This window comes from Stegodyphus dumicola, chromosome 11 (assembly GCF_044657685.1).
Source record: "Stegodyphus dumicola isolate Sdum_Otavi_A_Nest chromosome 11, ASM4465768v1".
In the NCBI taxonomy this organism is placed as follows: Eukaryota; Metazoa; Arthropoda; class Arachnida; order Araneae; family Eresidae; genus Stegodyphus; species Stegodyphus dumicola.
In genome coordinates, this window is record NC_140778.1 from 46,821,101 (window position 1) to 46,839,669 (window position 18,569).

The following is an 18,569-nucleotide window of genomic DNA, read 5'->3' on the forward strand; positions in this document are numbered from 1 at the left end:
ATACCAGATAAAATTTTAAAAAGTTAATTTGTTTAGGAATATTGAAGTTTTTAAATATTTATCTCATGTGACTTTTTCTATAACATCATTATAAATGTACATGTTGATGTGGACATACCAATTATTTTTTTTTCATCAAATAGCTTTACGGTATTAAATGACTTAAAAAGAGACCACTGGACAAAAGAAAGCAATTAGAAGTTGGCTAATTTTTTATTAATTTGTTGTCAAATGCTGTGCATTTTAGATCATGCTCATATGATGACAATGAGTTATTTAAATTATAAAATTATTATGAACATATCCCACATAAATTAACAAGTATAAAATTTCAAGTTGTTTGAAGTATTATGAACTGTAATACTTGCAAAAGAAATACACAAGAAATTAATTTAAAAATTAGGTTTATTTTACAGGTATTCGAAAACTGCAATTACTGTTAAACAATAAAAACTAACATTAAATCTGAAGAGCATATTTTTTTCAATAATAAAATTCAACATAGACTTCATGCAGCTTCGCCATATTTGTTCTATAGTTCGCTGTCTTTAATATCCTGCTCGATTTTTGTAAAAGTGAATTCTTTGTCACCCAATGTTTTGAGAACAGCTCCTAAACAAGAAAAAGAAAAATTTGTAATAATTTCACACTTCAGATATTTTCAGTTTTTAATTATAGTTGAAGTATTAAAAGATGCATATAAAATGCACTGAGTATTTCATATTTAAAAATTTACATTTCAGTAATTAAAAATTTAATTTCATACTATCACACAGTAAGCTTTAATTATATACCTTACACAATGCCTATAATTTCAAGTAAAAATACTTAAGATTTGTTTAGAACTGCAAGGTTAAGAAAGTCTTTAATGGCTATGTTTGTATTTAAGTACATGAGAAAAAACGTAATTTTGTATTAATTATATTGCATTAGCCTTTTCAATTTTACTCTTACATATAGTAAAGAATATTCGCTTACTTACAGATAACTTTTTCTTAAATAAAGAGTAAGCAGAAAACTAATCACAACACTATATACATATAACAGAATACTTCATAAACATATACATGTCATTAACATACATATATGCATTAACAGGCTATTTTACACATTTCAATAAACCAGAAACCAATACACAATCAAAAGTATTATCCGTAAATTCCTCCAAAATCAGAGCAAAAATCTTTAATTATGATAACAATGGCATCTCAGTTTGCAATATAAAATATTTCAAGTCTACATTCATGTGCATTCTAAGCAAACAGAAAGCTGAATAACAATAAAATTATAAATACCATAAAAAAGTTAAGAGCCACGTAGAATGATAGCAAGACTAAATGAAGTCTTCCTTCAAAAATCAATTTAAACTCAAAAATTTGCCTTCCTATTTAACATCTCAAAACAGGGTACTGCTTTCACTAACTAAATTTCCTGTCTTGGCAAAATAAAAATTGTCACTTCTGTTGCAGGAAATATTTGCTGCAAACTTTGTATGCAAATAATCCAGTGAAAAAATTTTAATTGTGGCTTGAATATTTTCTTTATTAAATAAATGAAAAATTGCCATATAATATTAATTTATGATCCACATGAAGCTTTTTACCTCTACCATATCATGCAGCTATTTTAAAATATATACTCTCATATAAAAGCCACAGAATTTTTTTACCAATATTAATATAGTATAAATCATTAATAAATCTTCTAAAAACAGCCCCAAAATTTCTGAATTTGATACCCAAAACATAATTCTATGTAACTGTTAATGTATGCATTTGCTTGCACATACTTAAAATGAATTATACATACAAAAATTTAACATATTTACTTTAATAAATTCTCAATTAGCAGGATGACTCAATTAAGGCAAAATATGAAAGAAATCTATCTGATGGAATAGTTGTAAAAGATATATTTAAAAAAAAGCTAATATTGTTTACCTTACACATGGCAGAAATTGAGTAAACTGTATGCAGCTGGATTATTTATTAAGAATAGAAGTTAGATCAAAGTCACACTAGGGCTTTAACCATTTGGGTGCAAAGAAGCACCTCAATTTAAAAAAGCTAATAGAATTTTATAGCTTTTACAATCTAGTACAAATATTAGACACATAAACAACACTAAATGCCATTATTTACTTGCATATTTTCCTTCTTTGTGTACTTTTAATTTTTTAGGATATGATTTAGAAACAAAGTTATGGTAAAAATGTATACTGGTAAAAAAAATATTGCTGAAACTGATAAGTCCTTTTAATTATATACTATAGTGCAAAGAGGGATGAAATATGTGACTAAATATGATAAATCAGATTACAACAACATTAAACAAATAACATGAAAAACTGAAAAAAGAAATTTTATTTGAAATTATTTTTTAACTCGTGGAAAGACAGACAGTATTTCCAACTTATTAAATTCAATTATATTTTACCTTCGTCAAACCAATATTGTTAAGAGAGTTGTATTTAAAATCGGTGCTAAGCTAAAGCTGCTTTCTTGCCTAATTTTATACTATTGAAAATACCGGTAATTGTCAAAGTTATTCGTACTCAATATGTGCAAGATTATTAATGAGCTGCCAAACAGCAGTTAACCATCTAATATACTACATTCAACATTATTATTTTTCTTTTTGAATGTCAGGTTTTCATTATTTCTGCCAATATATCTGTAACAGGACATAAAGATTGAGTTAATGTAGAATAGAAAATTACCTTGCAAGTTAGCACCTTTACCTTAGTGGCAGTACTTCATTCTCTAGAAAAAACTTTTTAAATTATTATACTTAAACAAAAAATTCATATTTGTTACAGCAAAACATCATTAACACAATAAACCAGAGTTGAATGCAAATCTAGTTTAACTCCATTCTTGAAAACTAGTTTATTACTTTCAATTTAATTTAAAAATAATAAAATATAAGGTACGTATTATGATGACTACCTAGATATCTCGCCTAAACTGGCAATCCTTGTAGGTTATACAGGTTAACCCTAACATAGGTTGTAGAGGGTACTAAGATAGAGAGTATTAATCCCACACTAGGGACTCTAACATTTAGTAGGAACAGTTTGAAAAGTGAAACAGATATTTATAGTGAACCAATGCAAAACAAAAACAATAGTTCTTTAGGGACAAAGCCCCTTTGGACTAATAAATACGAGTAAATTAACAGCTTTTAGCTATTTTTTTCTCTTTGTAAAAAATAGACATACAGAATATTTTTAGAAAATAACAGTACTTTAAGCATACATTTTCCACATATTTAACACGATAATTCATTCTAGCTCTGTTGCAATACTGGCAAAGGTACTCCTCTGTTATTAGGACGGGATTCAGAAATGTACAATGAAACCTCAAGATACGAGGAAAGTATGAGCAAAATATGAGCATTAATTCGAGTAACGAGCAATGAGCCAGGCTGTTGGTATGGGTGGTGCCATTTCCCTATCCGGCTCAACTCGGGGAATCCCATCGTCAGATCACTCAGTGTTCTTTTATATACGTGTTTGTGCACTTGTAAGTTAATTGTTTTGACATTTAACCAGAAAATGATTATTTCAAGATGCCTCGCAAGAAGATTGTTGCCTCAGATAGTGCTGCAAAGAAAAATTAGGAGGCCATGGCCGTCGATATCAGGAAAGAAATCGTAGATAAACATAAGCATGGTGACGGAATTGGCGAAGACTTGCGGCCTTTCAACATCGAAAATCTATACTATTCTGAAGAAGCAGGAAGAAATTAAGAAAACTGATGTAGCCAAAGGAATTATCGTTGCTTCCAAGCACCATAAAAGTACTCCTAGATGTTAAGAAGCTGTTGTTGGTGTGAATTAATGAGAAGGAGTTAAAATGTTGGTAACAAAGTTAAACTATTGTTATATTATTTACCAGTGTTATTTATTAGGAAAAACTGACTTGATATTAAAATGTTGATATTTTTTGGGGTGTGGAACGGGTTAACTGAATTTCCATTTATTTTCAATGGGGAAGCTTGTTTCTAGATACGAGAAATTCGCTATACCAGTTGAATGCTGGAACGAATTAAACTCGTATCTCGGGGTTCCACTGTAGATATGTAAGCATGTGTATATGCATGTATGCGCATATATGTGTAAAGTATACACATACATACATAAAGAATATACACATGCACACACGAGCACCTACATTTAAAAATGCATGCATATAAACACACATTTCTGAATCTGGTCCTGATAACAGAAGAATACCTACATGAATCATTGGATTTACATTAATCAGTTTTATTAGAATTCTTAAATGCAGAGGATTTACATTAATCAGTTTTATTAGAATTCTTAAATGAAATCTTCACTATCCGAAAATTCAGTTTCATTTCCAGCTGAAACTGTATCAGGACAATCTCATTTATATTATTTTCCTCTAACAACTGAACATTTTGAAAACCTTTCCTATTCCATGGAAAACTAATGCTACATTAAACATACATTTTCTAAATCTGAAAATTTTAAGTTAGCTTAGAAACTGTAATCATTCTTAAAAAAGTTTGACTTATGCAGATGTTAGATCAATAAAATTACTTTCCTGTGAAAAAGTAATATGGCATTGAACAACATGATTTTACACATCAAGATATACTGAGTGAAAATTCCTGAAATGTTTTATTTCTTGGTATCTCTGCAAGAATTGTAGAAATAAGACTACCTCCATTTTTTAAAAGAAAAATGTTTAGTAAATACTATGAAGAAAATTGGTTACATTATTTACAGTTCATAATTAATAGAAAATAAATCATTTCTTAGCTTATCAGAATTTATTTTTATCACATTCATAAACAGTACTAATTTAAACAAACATACCATTATGATTTCAATAACTATGAAATAGAAAATCCAAATCTGCATCTTTGATGGTCTAGTAGATTGGACGTCTTCGTTTACTACAATTCAGCAGGGTGCTGACTCCCCAGACTGTAATATATATATATATATATATATAATTAATTTACAAGGGAAAAAGCAACAAAAATATAAACAATTTCTTGGTTTTATATAAGCATTTCTGCGCATTTACAATTTTAATTTTTTTAACTAGCTAGTTATATCAAAATACATGATTTAGTAAAATATAATTCAAATAATTTAAGGTATTTTAGATCAAATACTAATTTTTCGATAAATTTTTTCATGCAAGTCTAATAATCAACATAACTATCAAGTTTTGACTTCAAAAATTATGTTTAGAGAAACTTGAAGCTGCAGTAAATAGTAATAAATTTATTCAAAACTGAAAGTAAAGCATTCTTACTTTAACTATGGCAGATCTTTTAAAACAATAAAATCAAACAAACAAAAAAGAAATGCATTCGTGAAAGGACTTAGGACTTACTTATTATTCATGAAAGGATATATTTCAGTAATTACAAGTGCATAAAAATTCAGTATATATATAAAAAAAAATGAACACAGATTTGGAACAAAGTACCATTGTTTCTATGGCATAAAATTTCCTTTTTTAATAGCACAATAACTTTGAGTTAAAGATTATATATTAAAGCAAATTTATAAAACTAAATTCAAAAATAAGAAATTAAATTATTTTTAGGGAAAACACTAAGCAAATAAAAAATTTTGAATTTCATAAATAAATGAAAGTTACATGCTTTATTTTTTGGCATAAGGTAGATAACATTTCCATAACAGATTTCTGAACAATTAGTCATGTTAATATTGCCTTTCTTTTTCCATTAAAAGCTATTTCCTGCTTAATTTCAGTATGCTTTAAGATAAATATTAAAACGTTTGAGTAAAAATAATATAACTATAAAAAGGTGTGACACATACGAACAGGAGTGACACAAACAGTAAGAAACAGACTAGTGCAAATTTTTTTCAATTTATTGTTTTGGTATTCTATGTCATTAACAGTACCAAATCCTGAAAATGAATCATTAGGCTCGTACACAAAAGAACAACACATTTTCTACACAGACGCTATTTATAAAATTTCATATAGGTGAAGAAAGTACGAGTATTAAACACTGAAAATATAAAATATTCACTTACTTTCTTCAAATAATTAGTAACTTCGATGGATTCAGTCACAAACGCCAATCCACGAACAAACAGTATTCTTTGCGACTTTACCATTCTTTTCCACCTCCATTGCTGAGGGCTGACTTCACAAATATCCCGCCACAACCGGAAGTAGAAAGTGTCTGCTTTGCCATTGGTCAGTGAACAAGAATTGCAATGTTTTTTTTTTCTTTATAATTAAACATATTAAGAAAGCCTCTAAATTAGCATATGAAATAAACTTACTCTTGCATTATATAAATTTATATTCACAGCATCTCTGTATTAAGGTAATAATTGAATTTTTCTACGAAAAATAGAAATGTCTGTGTATGCGCATGCTCAGTGTATAATCATAAATCCGGTTAATTTTTATAAGTTAGCGTAAAATTAACTATGCAAATTTTGAGTTCATTTAACTGGACCCTTGTACTTATTCTGTAGATCTCCATATTAAGAATGTCTTTAACTGTTTCAGGAAAAATATAAAATTATTTATTTACATTATTTATTAATTTTTTCCTCATATAAAAATTATTAAAATCGCTATATCATTTTTTCCGTACATTAAACAAAATTAAAAAAAGTTAGCCTCATATGATTTTTATAACAAAGATTAAAGGAACTGAAATATATGTAAAATATCAGGATTCAGCTTGCAATTTCGTAGAGTTATTATTATTATTATTAAATAAAAATATTAGTATATCTTTGATTATAATTAATGATCCTTTGGTCTAATTGTTCAAGAAGTTAAACGTTTTCGAGCATCTTTTGCTGTATTTATTCCTCGACATGAAAGATTTGCTAGTCTTATTCCAATTTAATTGCCCACATTCAGTAAGTACAAAAATTTAATATACAGCTTATTCCAGTTAAATGGGTAATAGGATTTTCATAAAAGAAATTAAATTGTGTAAATTAATGTAAGTGTTGATATGAATAAAAATAACAAATTTGATATAAGAAAATAAATAAGTTATTTTGAAGATGTTTGAATTAAGAAAATATAATTTTTTGCAAAAATGCACGTAAAGATTTAGCTCACATGCTAAAATTTATAGAAAAATTTTAGCCTCATATATGAATGCCCTTTTTTTCATGTTCGTAGACAAGGAAAACAAAGTGAAATGCCAGAAATACACTAAATATTTTGAAGTCTAAAAAGATTAAAAACTTCATTTTCAATCTTTTTAGACTTCGTATAATATTCGTAAAAGTGACGAATGAAATATACCATAAAGGCAGTAGTTTCTTTCAGAACATTCGGATTCGTATAATATGCGTAAAAGTAACGAATAAAATATACCATCATGGCGGTAGTTTTATCAGTACATTCGGATTCGTATAACTTTCGTAAAAATAACGTGTGGAAAATAATGATCAAGAGTCAACAGTAACTTCAGCCTTTTTCAATCGTATAAATTTCGTAAAAGTAACGTGCAAAAAATACCATACCCTTATTTCACCAAAATTATACGTATATTTTTGGAGACGTGCTGCCTGGGTTATACCATCAAAACCCGGAGAAGACTTATGTGTCAGCAACAAAGCTCTCTTTAATTCCAGCATAGTAAATTCTCTATAGTAAGGCTCAGATTTGGAAGAGTTGAATGCGATGGGATTTATTTCAGAGTGCTGCTTGATAGACAGAAATGCAGGTGAATAGTTTGTCTGGAAGAAACGGCAGCAAATGTTTCACCAATAGTATTCGCTATTTCTTCTATGGAGCTAATCACTCGGCCATCTTTTTCCAAAAAGGAAAGTGAGAAAGTGAGTGGTCTTTATAGATTCCGCATGCTTTTCGAACCAAGGCCAACTAGATATCTACAGGCCTGCTCCAATCTGATGATCACATGATCTGACGTCATAATCTTAGTCCTTCAATTTTGTAAGTTGGCATTGCTTCGCCGTAGGACTAGTGCTAGTGAGATAATTGTTTACATGTGTTTTTTCTTCTGAAAAATTTTGTATTTTACCGGAAAGTAAAATATTATATTGTGAATTCGAATTTATAAGAAAAAGTGTGTTTTAGAATGCCAAGAAAGTGTAGTGTACGTAAATGCCGATCAAATTACGATAGCAGTAATGAACATGTGTCGACTTTCAAATTTCCTTCGTATCCTGTACTCTCTCAGAAATGGATAAAAAATATTAATCGCAAAGATTTTGTAGCTGGCAAACACAGTAGTGTATGCATTAAGCATTTTGAAGAAAAAATTTGTCGTTCGAGAAGATAAAGCTGTTCGTGATGATGGAACGGCATTAGTAATGGTTTTGCAAGAAAAATAGATCTTCCCTCTTCATGGATATTCATAACCAAAGGTAAGATCTTTTGGCTATCGAAATTAGAATTTTTAAACTGTTCAAAAGTGCTTGTGCTTGTATCTTTAAAAATATTGGACGATTTAAATGTAAGAGTTTTTTTCAATGAAAATGAAATTCCCATTGAAAAGTTCAAATGGATATTTGGAGAAGAAAAACTATGTGATAAATGGTTTAAACTTGAGACAGTGATTAGCCATTTGGATGGTTTTTCTGCTTCTGATATTCATGATGACTGCAATTTAAATTTAGATAAAATATCAGAACTACTGTTGAAATGTGCAGGAGATGAACAGATTCAATTAATGCAAATGAAACAGCATTCGTATAGTGCAGAATTCTTTGCCTGGTCTTGTTATATATTTTATTGTAATTCAAACAGCTACAATATTATACGTAACAGTAAGTATTTTATATTGCCTCATCCGTCATACTTAAGGAAGTTATCTCTGAAAATTGGCCGAGCAGATTCTGGATTACAAACAAGTCACTGGATGTATTTGAAAAAAAAAAAAATGTGAAATTTTAAATGATTCTGAAAAAATTGTCGATTTATTATTAGATGTGATATATATAAAACCACAAGTTTCGTATAAAAGTGGTCGTGTTTTAGGTGAATTATCCGAAAAACAGAATTATCCGAATTATCTGCAAACATTTATGATAAGCTATATTAGCAAAAAACAGAGATATTGTAGCAATGTTTCCCATAAAAAACTTATCATCACATGAATTATTAATATTTACAAAACAAGTAATTAACCATGTACAGTCTTGTGGCTATCGAATCATAACTCTAATATAAGACAATAATAGAATTAACAGAAATATGTTCAAAATGCTTTGTGGTGGTGCATTAAAATCCTCATTTATAAATCCTACCATGCATAATCTTCCTATATTTACATTATTTGATACAGTTCATTGGTAAAAGTTTACAATTGGGTGCCCCTCGTTTATTGGCGATTCTTTCTTGACGCCAAGATCGGCGCCAGGAAGTCACAATTTCAAGATGGCCGCTATACAAAACCAAAATAAGAAGTCGAAGAATTGCATAAGATCTGTGTCCATGTACACATCGATCTGTTTTTACTTAAAAAAACATCCTAGAATTGCACAAACTAGGCATTGCGCCTTAAATATGTCCATGTACACATCACTCTGTTTTCATTTAAATAAAATCGGGAAGCTAAAACAAATTTAAAACTATTGTGGTAACCAGAAGTGAGGTTTCATCGCCAAAATTTTTTTAAAAATGTCGCCAATTGAAGGGGCACCCAATTCTACACTAAAGCCAGTTCATTTATTGAAATCTATACGAAACAACTGCTTCAATCAGAACGATTCAAACCAAACATACGTCAAATATTGTTTACAATTCCAGTGTTCTACATTTAAAAAAATTGTATAAAATAGAAAAAAAACGATAATATTAAAATGGCTCCAACTTTATCAAGGAAAGTTTTATTTCCGTCTTCTATAGAGGAACAGAATGTAAGTACTGCTATTAAACTTTTTGATGAAAAGACTTTAGCTGCTCTGCAAATTGAATCGCAGAATAATAGAACTCGGTATGGAAAAGATGTCTTAAGAACTAAACATTTTATTGATGTAATTTTAAAGTGGTAGAAAATTGTAAAAGTTAAACACTCTAAAAAGGCCTTACAGTTTCGATATGTATTTATGCAGCCTATAAGGACAACAGAAGATAAAAGCTTAGAATGTTTATCACAGTTTTGTACGTGGCTTATATCATGGAACGATTTTTGCCCAACAACAAAAAATTGTAAGTCACAAATTGGGAAAACTGTCAAAAGAAGCCCAAGTTGCTCTTCTCCATACAACAGCAACATTGAATGAACTTTCAAAGTATTTGTTAAAAGAATTTAAATTACCTTTTATTCCTTCAGGAAAATTTCAGACAGATAACCTTGAGGGACGTTTTGGTCAATTTCAACAAATGAGTGGCTGTAATTATAATGTATCCTTACAGCAGATTATAGAGTCGGAAAGAAAACTAAAATTAATTAGTTTGCTTAAAATGCAATTTCTGAGAAAGGTTGATTTATTTTACAACATTTTTCTTGTAATGATATTGAAGATTTTAATGATGATCAACTTATTGATAAGGAATTTGGTGATGTTTTGCATCAATCCAACGATGTTAATGTTACAGAAAAAGATACAATGTGTCTAATTTACATTTCTGGATATGTTTGTAGATCTGTATTGAAGCATATAAATTGTAATCTCTCCAGGAAAAAATTAATTCTTGACAAAGAAATGATAGTTGAATATTGGGAAGATTTTGCGTACTTAGCTACTATTGATCGAGGTGGTTTATTTTGGCCAACAGAATTCGTGCTTTTCATTAATACCTCTGCATTTAAAATATTTTCAATCTTAATATCTGAAATGTATGAGAAGTTATATATTTCATCAAAAAATCAACATTCTATATTAATAAGTCTCATCACAGAGAAAGTTGAAAACAGGATTATTTGGAATGATAGTATTTGTGAATGTGGCAAATCATTGCATGATTTGTTGAAAAGTTGTGTCACATGCATTTCCAATATATTGCAGAATATTTACTGTAAGGTTAAAAATAACAATTTAAAGGAAACCAATGACCAAAAAAGAAAAATGGGTAAATTAAATAATTCTGGAATTTAGGTGAATTTTTTATGTAATTTTAAAGTTAAATAATTAGTATTTGCAAACTGTGCATAACTGAGCCATAGAAACTTGCTGCTGCCTACTAGTGGCTGAGTGGTAAAATAGCTGAAAACTGATAGTTTGGTCTGGAGTTCCAATCTCGGCGAACGGGCTGGCTGATAATTACCTTATACGGGCAAATAGAATTGATAATTACCTTATATGATCAAATAGAATCAAAAGTTAATTAAGTTTGAAAATATTGACAAGTGTGATAGAAGCTGATGAACCAACAAAAAGGAAGATGTTAATTTTAAAAGTGAAATAAAAACTTGGGAAGTATGGGATGATAATGCGATACCAAGAAATCTAATGAATTAGACTGTGACAGCTCCATAAGCGTTTAAATATGTGAATGAACAGAATACAAAGAAATGATGGGAGAAAATAAAAAATGAAATGGCGGCAAAAACAGAAGATATTCATATCAAATGTAGAAAGAATTAGCTCAACTGAAAATGAGTCAAAACGAATCTGTAGATGCTTACATGAATACAGCTGTAATTCTGAAAAGTAAAAGCATTCAAGTTGGGATGAAATAAGAGATAAAAAATTAATTTACCTCATACTAGAAGGACATTAAAGTTGATTGTTGTTAAAATTATCAAAAGTAATAAAGAGAAAGATATAGCTTCAATTATACAAGTTTTAAGATAAACAAATTGTAGATCATGATTTAAAAGCAATTTTTACCAAAACTAAAGCAGAAGAAAAGACGAGCGAGAACAATAAAAAAAGATTATGTAGTATGATGTATGAAATGATAGAAGAACTAAGTTCCATGGAGGCTCATGAAGTCTGGAAATTAGTTGAAAGATCTATCAATAAGAAAATTACGATGTTTACGAAAACTACAAAATAAGATTTTTGATGTAAAAACTGCATATTTAAATGGATACTTGAATAAACCAATTTATATGGAACAACCACCTGGATTTAAATCAGATTCAGACTGTCAAGCATTAATAGATTGGATAAAAGAAAACAAAACAAAGTAGTAGTTCAAGGCACATTAATCGAAATCCTTTGCCGTAAGCCAAATCAACTAGCTAAATCATGTTTATTTTTGTAGACCTTAAATCAAGGGCTACAATGATAAGCCTGTTTTGGCATTCATATTTCAAAAATTTGAATGGCAAACTTTTTGTTGATGTGAATTAATGATGTTTAACTTAATAATTAATATCTTATAACATTGTAATGATATGCTGGATTTTTCATTGCTTAATACTGCATGCATCTTTTACTATTTGTCTATTATTAAATAAATTTACAGTGTATATTTAATCAGATGTTCTTTCATAAGAATTTTTTATAGCATGATATGGTGCTCATTGGGGTAGATTGCATAGTTAAGATCTCACTTTGTTTTCAGGGAATTTTATAATATATTTTTGGATATGCTACAAGATTTCTCGTATAATGTTCATGCTTTAGAACATCTTTAAAATAAAACTTTTTTTGTCATATATTTCCCAAAATGTTCACTTGTATGTTTATAATTAAAAAGTACCTTAAGATATTGGATTAAATGTTGAAATGTTTTTATGAGAAACAAAAAAAAAAAAAAAAAAAAAAAAAAAAAAAAAATGGCTTTTGCTTCAATACAATTGCATGTAAAATCATAAATGTAAATCAAAATTTTATTTAAATTAATATGTTTATGAATTTTGTTATGAGATATCACATATCTTTTTAATATTTAAGCAGTGTAAATCAATCTAATTAATTTAAGCAATACAAATTAATGTAGTAGTATGTGGTGTATAAAGAGTTTAAATATTTTTAAAAGAAAAAAAAAAAAGAATGTCTAAATTAATTGAATACTAAGCATCTGTAAACTATATCCATTTTTGTATATAGAATGATATAGATGATATATTGTAATATCAGTGAGTCGTAGAAACTTATTCAAGTTTATGAAGTTTATTTTTGTGGACCTCGTATCAGAGTCTGCAATAATAATGTTCCATTATTAATATTTAAAAAATTCAAATGACAACTTATTGCAGACGTGAAATGATAATTTCAACTGGCTAATGAGTATCTTATACTATCGTAATGACTCGCAGGATTTTTCGTTGCTTAATATTGTGTATTTTTAATGAGATGTATTAAGAGTGTATTTTTAATAAGATTTTCTTTCATAAGAATTTTTTGGAGCATAATATGATGCTCATTGGGATTGATTGCATAGTTATGATCTTGCTTTTTTTAAGAGAACTTGAAATATATTTTTGAATATTCTGTGTAATGTTTTTGCTATAAAACATCTTTAGAATGAATCTTTTTTCAATATGTAGACTAAACTTCAGATATACTTTTAATATATTAATGTATTAATAAGATTTATGTATTTCACTTAATGTCCACATGTGTATTTATTATTAAAAAGCTTCTTAGGATCTCTGATTGAATCTTGAAAAGTCTTTATGGGAATAAAGAAAAGAAAGAGTTCATTTTGCTTCAATATCATTGCACCAAAAACAATTATAAAGCAATATTATATTAGAATTAATGAATTGATATTAATTTTATTATGAAATACTATATGTGTTTGTTTAGTATTCAAGCAGTATAAATCAGTCTTCATAATTTAAGCAATATAAAATCATCTGAGAGCTTTAACATATTTTTTCTTTTTATTACAAAATGAAAACATCTCATGTTTAGTTCATTACATATGTTATATTTTCATTGCTATTATCATACCGTATAATTTTTATAAATAATTTTTGTGTCCATTTTATTTCCGTATAAAAGTTCAGATATGTTTCAGTTTAATTTAAATCAGCTCTGCTAAATTTACAATATCACTCAAATCTTATTTTTATTTTCTGTTTAATAAATCGGTATTTAGTATTTAAATATCATTACGATGTAACATAGTACGTTATTATTCCTAAAATTCGAAATATTAGTTGTAAAAATTAATTTGACTTGACTTTTGTGTTGGAAATAAAACGCTGCGCACTACATAAATGAAACAGTCGGCTGCGTCTACCGTGGGAACGATCGCCTTCGATTGTGACGTCACAAATCGGTGGAGCAGGCCTGTAGATATCTAGTTGGCCTTGTTCGAACTCTTTCCCAAACCCGCTTACTAGGCGTGGAGGAGGTTATTGACGACACATATGAGATCCAGGAATTCCTTTGGCTCTGCCTCCTTACTTTTCGTGCATTTGCTTTGGCTCTTTTAAATGCTATGAGGCTTCGCAGAGTAGGATATCTACCAAAAATACCCCATGCTTTTTTCCTGCTGTTTCAGTGCTTCATGACAACCGCGATTCCACCACGGTTTCGAATATTTTAGGAGTTTTCCTGATGGTCTAGGGATGGAAAGCATAGCTGCCGTAATAATAGTATTAGTAACAGCTTCAACAGCATCATCGATATGCGCATCTTCTACCATATTCTCTGTGAGCTCTGCGGTGGAAGAGAAAAGTTCCCAGTCTGCCGTATCCAGTATTAACCGAGGGAGTCTCGACATGGAGTTTGCTCGTCATCGTGCAAGAGACACAAAAATGGGATAATGATCGCTGTTGTACAGATCATTTCCGACACTAAAGGTGCAAACTGGCAACAGAGATAGTGAACAGATGGCAAGATCGAGAGCGTGGAATGTCCTTGAAGGCTCATGGAAGTAAGTATCCTGCCCATTATTCAGGAGACAAAGGCTATGTTCTTCGATCATATGCTCTATTTGTCTTTTTCGGGAATTTGTATCTTTACTACCCCAGAGCGGACTATGGCCGTTAAAATCTCCTATTATGATAAATGGCTCAGGCAGCTGCTCTATTAGATTATTTAAATCTTGCTGATAAATGTGCTCATTTGGAGGCAAATACAAAGAAACAAATGAAACAACAATATCAAAATTTATTTGAGTAGCGACAACTTGCAGGGATGTCGTCAAAGAAAGAGCATTTGAGGGATAATCCAGTGAGGAGAGGAGACCTACACCTCCACTGGCGCGTTCACCTGCAAGGTTATCCTTCCTGACGAAAGAAAACCTCCGAAGTTTTGCCTGTTGTTCTGGTTTTAGATTTGTTTCCTGTATTGCGAAGCATACACATTAATTATAGATTTGATGGCTAGCAAATTTCGGTGGAAACCGCGACAGTACCATGACACGAGGGTGGCCATTATGAATGGTTTTTGTTTTTCCTGTGCTGTTCTTTTGTTTTTCGTGGAAGTAGATGCCTGGGAACTTTTAGGCCCTCTTCCACTTCCATAAAGTCTGAATCCGCAGATTCAGAAATCATCTCATCAAGAGAGCTATTGCTGCGACTATTTTTATTTGATATTTTTTGTGTGGCAGTTTTGGGCTTACTTTGAATAACTGTTTCTCTTTTTGTACTATATGGGTTGCATTTTCTTTTTTCTTGTTGGATGTAGACGGTTGGGTTTTATTTGCTAGGGTCTGTGTGCCTATTGATGTTTGGGTGGCAACTGTAGGAGATGATTTAACAGCACTGGCGTATGATGTATTTGGTCGAAGCTGTGTGCTCTGGACTAGTCTTCTGGCTTCGGCGTAAGAGATGTTCCTAGTAACTTTTGTAGTCTGGATTTCTTTTTCCGATTTCCATTTTGGGCACAAGCGAGAAAATGCTGGGTGGTCACCCTTGCAATTTATACACAAAGGCGCAGCGGTACAATTATCAGAATCGTGGCCAATCTGTGAGCATCGGGCGCATGTGAGGCTGCCACGACAAGACGTCTTAGAATGGCCGAAACGCTGGCATTGGAAAAATCGCATAGGGTTTGGAATATAAGGTCTTACAGGAATATTTAGATATCCGGCCTTAATATTCTTAGGCATATCAGGCGTGTTGAAGGTAAGGATCACGTGTTTCGTGTCTATCAACTTACCTTCTTTACGCATCTTGATCCGCCTTACACCGCAGACATTTTGTTCATATAGCTCAGAAGCGATCTCTTCTTCAGAAACATACAGAAGGTCGAATTCTGAAATGACACCACGACAATAGTTCAGTGACTTATGTGGTGTTACAGTGACATTCGCTTACCCAAGTTTAGTTATCTGAAGTAAAGAAGCAGACTGGGTGGCTGAGGTTGTATCAATAAGTAAGTCTCCGGAGCGGAGACGCTTTATATTTCTCGGGTCGCCAATACAAGACTGGATGTATTTGTTTATTACGAAAGGAGACATCTTATGCATTTCGCCAGAAGGACTAGAGATGACTAGGAAACGGGGACTATTGTTAGGATTTTTTTCATTTGTATCTGTACGTAATTTTTTTGCAGTAGACTTTTCAGAACTAGGTTGAGTGACTGGTTTAGCAGTTGACGTTTCAGAAATAGGTTGAGTGACAGATTTAGCAGTAGATGTTTCAGAACTAGGTTGAGTGACTGGTTTAGCTGTAGACGTTTCAGAACTAGATTGAGTGACTGGAGTGACTTCGAAGTCTTTGATCAGAATAATTTGAGAATTAGCCATATTGAAATAAGAAAAGATTCGGGTCCGACGGCCCCGCCCACCACGGAGCCCAACAAGGGAACACAGATTCCTGTGTTAGGGCTAGCCGGACAAATACGCAAACTGAAGCCCCACAGTCGGCTTTCCCGAAAGCAGGTACTCCCGAGAGCTTGACCCCAAGCCACTGACACAAGGACTAGTGACCAGCCGATTGACACCCGTGAGGACGACTAAGGTGCCTCCCGTTTAGCTGAAGGAGAGGCCAAAGTAGTGTGTTGGGGACAGTACCTCGCCCCTCAACTACCAGGACCCTCCTTTCCAGCGACACGGGTCTCCACGCACGGCAAACACGTGGGCAGTTTTCTCGCCACTCAAAGACTAGAGACAAGGGCTGTTCCAGTCTTCCATGACGAGCCCCAAACTCCGTAGAGAGAAACCACGAGGGAGAAGAGAAGGGAAAAAGTTCCAGCAAAGAGGAGAGGAGACGGAAAAGAGGATAGATCACTGGGGCTCCAGGATCGTGACACCCGTCTCACCAAGAAGATGATCCCCTGAAGGGCTAGGGTACCTCGGGATTGCCACACCCGTACTCACAAAAGTAAGCCCCCTGAGGGCTTTAATAATAAATAATTTTTAATAAAAAATTTAATGTATTGAGTTAAAAATGGATTTATTTAATTCAAAAACTGTTTTTGATCATTCCTGAAACCCAGTGTTATAGTTACGAGTAAAGTTTTTAGATATATAGAAAGAAATTTAGACCTTATCAGTAAAAAAGTCTCTTAAAAGCATAGAGGTATCAAAGCCATACTTAATGATGACGAAAATTTATAATTGGTGTTCAACATAAAATTATGAAATTTAATGGTAAATCTATGTTCAGATTCTGTTCCCAGTACAAGTGTCCCACTCATCGAGGTGTCCAACTTAAGAGGTTTCACTGTATTAAAAATTCAAGTACTTGCTAGAGAGAAATGAAATGCATTTGTGCTGTAATTTTAAGATGGTAATAAATTTTTTGATTTCGTGTGTGTATGTGTGCAACGTTGAAATGTAAACTCTTAGGCCTCATGCAAGACTAGCTTACAGTAGACTTGATGGGACTATTAATTCTGTCTGATATGAATGTAAGGTCAGATGGCTGCAAAAGTTTAACTAACATTTTTATTTTAACTATTTGGAACATAAAAGCACTTTCTTCTTGCTCAGAAAATACACCAACACTTCAAAATCGTAAAAAACAACCTTATATTTAGCGTAGGTATAATGAAACACTCAATCGATTTCGAGGGCAGCTAAAGGTCCCTCCTCATCAGGAGAAAGAAATACATAGAAAGAAGAAAATAGGAATCACAGAAACACGTGGTGCTTATGAGCACTGCACGTGGTTATAACTAGATTTTTAATCAGAGTTGCACTGGCCGCCTACTTTTACTGAGCCAGGCTGTCTGATCAAGCATAAAGAAATATTAGCGAAGTTAAAATAGAGAGCGAGGGGCAAATGCACATTACGCTCAAAATCTGAACATCAAATAATGGAAAGCAACCACTGAACGGATTTTTATACCCTCTGGTAGTACCAAGTGCGAGGAGGTAACGCCATCTATCGGCAAAAATAATTGAATTAAGACAGTAGAATTTTAAAGGCATTAGGAAGGACTGGATTGGACTTCAAATCATTAACTAAACTTTCTAAATCTTTGTGAATGTGAAAAGCCTGAAGAAAATCCAATTCGCCTATGGAAGAAGCCTTTTGGATGATTTTTGCAGACCCAAAATCAAAATTATGGTTAAAAGTCCAGCTATGATACGCTATTGAAGACTTGTTAATTTCCCCTTTTTTGACATAAGATTCATGTTCCTTGATACGAAACTTCAACGCTCTTTTTGTTTGGCCAATATATCTTAAACCACACTGACATGATATACTATAAATTCCCCAAGAATTCAAGACAGAAACGCAATCTTTTAGAATCGAAGGGTGAATTTTATTAATAGGGGAGAAACCGACTTGAAAATTGAATTT

The 18,569-nt window shown here is 31.4% G+C and overlaps 1 long non-coding RNA gene across 1 annotated transcript; it reads right to left on the reverse strand.

Annotated features, from left to right (window-relative positions):
* Positions 1–403: 403 nt before the first annotated feature.
* On the reverse strand, positions 404–6,181 carry LOC146993933 (uncharacterized). The gene is made up of 4 exons (XR_015043830.1): positions 6,052–6,181; positions 4,846–4,956; positions 2,720–2,762; positions 404–612 (listed from the first exon to the last, which is right to left on the reverse strand). It is a non-coding gene; the product is annotated as an uncharacterized LOC146993933 (long non-coding RNA).
* Between the last annotated feature and the right edge of the window lie 12,388 nt (positions 6,182–18,569).